General features: G+C 42.3%; 1 pseudogene; it reads right to left on the reverse strand.

The window, feature by feature from the left end:
* Positions 1-3,735: 3,735 nt before the first annotated feature.
* On the reverse strand, positions 3,736-3,853 carry LOC126100192 (5S ribosomal RNA; annotated as a pseudogene).
* Between the last annotated feature and the right edge of the window lie 823 nt (positions 3,854-4,676).

The following is a 4,676-nucleotide window of genomic DNA, read 5'->3' on the forward strand; positions in this document are numbered from 1 at the left end:
GGTTCCTCTGAAAGGGCACGGCCGACTTCCTTCCCAATCCTTCCCTAATCCGATGAGACCGATGACCACGCTGTCTGGTCTCCTTCCCCTAACCAATCAACCAAGCAGATGAGGTTTTGAAGTGGAATATGACGAACTAAGGTTGAACAACAGGTGTTGCAATAGAAATTATTGCATTTTGTGGTTAAACAAACGCATCGAAACGACCGCTAGAAATGTTAAGAGTAAAGCGTAGCTTTACCTTTCATTCCGATTTTCGCATGAAGCTCTCCATTTCGACAAATTTCGAATACGAAGTCAAAATGTTGCCCAGCCACCACCAGATGTGAGGTAGGGACTTCCAGCAAAGGAGGTACTGGCGCTATCGTAGTTTTTACTATTATGATCATAGGACGCGACGGAAAATCCTTCCTAGTTCTCTACGTCGTGAGCTACGATTTGATCACTAATTTCCCTAGCTAACTGCTGACTGCCGTACATGACACAAGAAAGTGCCTGAAATAAGGTGGCTCCATCCACTACAATGTTTACGATAGTGCAAGGCATCTAGTCGCCGTTTATATTTAAAAATCTCCCTGTCCAGCTCGAAGAATACACAAAGGCAAAATGTTGAAAGGGGTATTAATTTGATGAAGTTTCCATTAACACAACAAACAGAACAATAAACGTTATCTTGTGCAAACCAAAGCTCCTGCTCTTTGTAAAACAGTTAGTGACCATTTACACGGTTACCAATCTGCATAATAAAAGTGGTCCAACGACTTTAATATAATTTAATATAGCGAGTTAGAAAAAAAAGAAAGAGAAAAATCGGATAAGTGGTTCTACACTTATTAGCATCAGTCTCACACCCGGTACAGAATTCTCTCATCTCAAACGGATGTTCCTGTAAATGGAATTGCAATTAAACGTACTATCTATTTTGTCATCAGTAATGATTAGTTTGCGTAGTAATTACAGCAAAAATAATTTTATAAACATACCAATGTAGCTGAAAAACACGGCATTGCCTGGGTATTCTATTTCTCTTTTTTGTGTTAGACTGGATTATCTGTACTGCTGCAGTAGACCTGATGTGAGATAATCCAGTACAGTTTCTGCACACTGGGGGCAACTGCTTCGCGTGTCAACGCGATTTTGTAAACAGCACTATGACAACGCCTCTTCATAGCTCTATAGATGGCTACTGTTTTCGTCTAAAACCGTTTGCACTTCGCTGTCAAAAGCGCTGCCACGTGTCAGAGATTACGTTAAGCTGACTCGACTCTTAGCAGTAAAGAATAAATGTATTAAAACTTCATGTTTGATGCGGCATTTTTTTCTTGCATCTCAGTATTTACATCATATCTCTTGAAGTACGTCTCGTACAATGATATATTTGTGTAGGTACTTTCACCGGCATATGTGGATACTGTCTGCGAAATATAGAGTCAGTAGGGAAGAAGTAATACATTTAAACGACATGCATTGGTTTTTCAAGCATCTCAGTGCTTATGACGTCATGTGTCCTGATCAATGTGTCATGCAATGATACAATCTTGTAGGTAATGAGCCTACGGAATATCAGATCAGCTGTGTGGCTGGATTGAAGAGTTTTTAGCAAACAGAACACAGCATGTTGTTCTCAATGGAGAGACGTCTACAGACTTTAAAGTAACCTCTGGCGTGCCACAGGGGAGTGTTATGGGACCATTGCTTTTCACAATATATATAAATGACCTAGTAGATAGTGTCGGGAGTTCCATGCGGCTTTTCGCGAATGATGCTGTAGTATGCAGAGAAGTTGCAGCATTAGAAAATTGTAGCGAAATGCAGGAAGATCTGCAGCGGATAGGCACTTGGTGCAGGGAGTGGCAACTGACCCTTAACATAGACATATGTAACGTATTGCGAATACATAGAAAGAAGGATCCTTCATTGTATAGTTATATGATAGCGGAACAAATACTGGTAGCAGTTACTTCTGTAAAATATCTGGGAGTATGCGAGCGGAACGATGTGAAGTGGAATGAACATATAAAATAATTTTTTGGTAAGGCGGGTACCGGGTTGAGATTCGTTGGGAGAGTCCTTAGAAAGTGTAGTCCATCAACAAAGGAGGTGGCTTACAAAACACTCGTTCGACCTATACTTGAGTATTGCTCATCAGTGTGGGATCCGTACCAGGTCGGGTTGACGGAGGAGATAGAGAAGATCCAAAGAAGAGCGGCGCGTTTCGTCACAGGGTTATTTGGTAACAGTGAGAGCGTTACAGAGATGTTTAGCAAACTCAAGTGGCAGACTCTGCAAGAGAGGCGCTCTGCATCGCGGTGTAGCTTGCTGTCCAGGTTTCGAGAGGATGCATTTCTGGATGAGGTATCGAATATATTGCTTCCCCCTACTTATACCTCCCGAGGAGATCAGGAATGGAAAATTAGAGAGATTCGAGCGCGCACGGAGGCTTTCCGGCAGTCGTTCTTCCCGCGAACCATACGCGACTGGAACAGGAAAGGGAGGTAATGACAGTGGCACTTAAAGTGCCCTCCGGAACACACCGTTGGGTGGCTTGCGGAGTAAAAATGTAGATGTAGATGTACTTTTAGCGGCAAATGTGGATACTGTTTACAAAGTGTGTTGCGAGTGCAGTCAATAGCAAAGAAGTAATAAATATAAACGTCATGCGCAATGCGGCACTCTTTCACGCGTCTCAGTGTTTATCACGTTGCATGTCCTGAACTGTGATAGTTAGGTGGTTCTTATCACCACAGCGACCGTTGCCTGGCAGTAAAGAATATGAGTACATACATACATTTTTAAAATATCAAAAATTAATGTACTGAAAATGCGTCTCTTTCACTATGAATTCTGACAAAGTCGGTTTGTCGTGGTTACTGCTAAACAGCTTTCTTTGATTTAGTTCAGAAAATTGCAAACTTTGCACGCTAATTAAGGCCGTAGAAGCATGGTCTTTTCCGCATGTACTTTTGCCGAAAAAGTGATTCTCGAAACTAGAGTCAGAGGTTTTGTTAATCTTCCCGTTTGAGTTCTCTCTGTGATATTTTAATAGAAACTTGAATCCCCTAACATACACTTGTTTATTTCTAACCGAGAGTCCAGGTACAATTACTCATAGATTTTACAGCCATAAATGCTTTAATTACGAAATTTTCAAGAGAAACTTCCATACTCTATTTCACTCCCATACGCTTGAATTTCCAAAAAAACTCTGAAACACGATATTTTAATTTATAACCGATAAGTCAAATACCACTTATCATAACTGTAGCTTTAAAAATGATTTAGTAGTTCTTTAATCAAGATTTCTTTAAAATAAACTTTCACACACTGTTTCACCCCCTTATGGTTGAATTTCCAAACATGCTGAAACACCACATTTTTTATTTCTGACCGCGTAACCAGGTACCAATTTTTGTTGCTTTAGTTTCAAAATTGCCTTGATAGTGACATAATTTGAAAAAAATTCTCCTCTCCTGTTTCACCCCCTTAGGGAACTACTTTCGAAAAATCCCTTCTTTAAAGTATTTCTAGAGTAAAAGATCAACAACCTAATCAAATTTCAAGTTTCTGTTCTTAGCGGATTAGGCTGGGCAATGATGAGTAAGTGAATCAGTCAGAACATTTCCTTTTATAATATAGAGATTTAAGTGTGTGGAAAGGTGTTTCCTAAAAGCAACTAAACTCCTCCCGAACAGGCCATGACGGCCGCCATGTCATAGGCGTCACTGGATGCGGGATTGCCAACAGCGCTCGGAAGACCGGATGGTCACCCATCCAAGTGCTAGCCCAGCCCGACAGCGCTTAACTTCGGTGATGCGACGGGAACCGGTGTTGACACTGCGGCAAGGCCGTTGACGGAACGGTATCTCCTACAGGAGGATAATAATAACAGTAATAGCAAACAGAAAAAAACAAAATGTCCGTTACAGGACTTGCTATAAATAAATAAATGTCACATGACTAGGGCCTCCCGTCGGGTAGACCGTTCGCCGGGTGCAAGTCTTTCGATTTGACGCCGCTTCGGCGACTTGCGCGTCGATGGGGGATGAAATGATGATGATTAGGACAACACAACACCCAGCTCCTGAGCGGAGAAAATCTCTGACCCAGCCGGGAATCGAACCCGGGCCATTAGGATTGACATTCTGACGCGTTGACCACTCAGCTACCGGGGGCGGACACAGGACTTGCTGAATGAGACAATTAATCTCACAAACAATTTGTTTAGTAGAGGATACTCACAGAGACCTCGTCACCCGAAACCGATTGCAGAAACGTGTCTGTGACCGGAGAGCCACTGCACTCACGGTGAGTCCCGGCAATGACGAACTCGTGCAGCTGTTGAACGTCTGCATTATCCCCGATAGCTGAGGTCGAGTAAAGATAACGTTATCTGTAGAGGCTCCGGTGCAACTCTACCCAGCAGACAAAGGAATTCCTGATTAGCACATGACGCTGTTCTCTGATATATCACTTTCATTCTAGCCTCTTGCGGAACCAGCTGTTATTGTAAATCTGGCTCGTAACGATTAAGCTAATAGCGACGGATTTCTCCGTTGCACAAAACAAAGTTCCCGCGGGTACGAGCGCAAGGAAAAAATGACAGCTGATGACACAAAATTTAATTCTGGCAGCGAAGTGACGTCAGTTCTAAGAAAACAAGACCTTTTATTAGCTAG

This window comes from Schistocerca cancellata, chromosome 1 (genome assembly GCF_023864275.1).
Source record: "Schistocerca cancellata isolate TAMUIC-IGC-003103 chromosome 1, iqSchCanc2.1, whole genome shotgun sequence".
Classification (NCBI taxonomy): domain Eukaryota; kingdom Metazoa; phylum Arthropoda; class Insecta; order Orthoptera; family Acrididae; genus Schistocerca; species Schistocerca cancellata.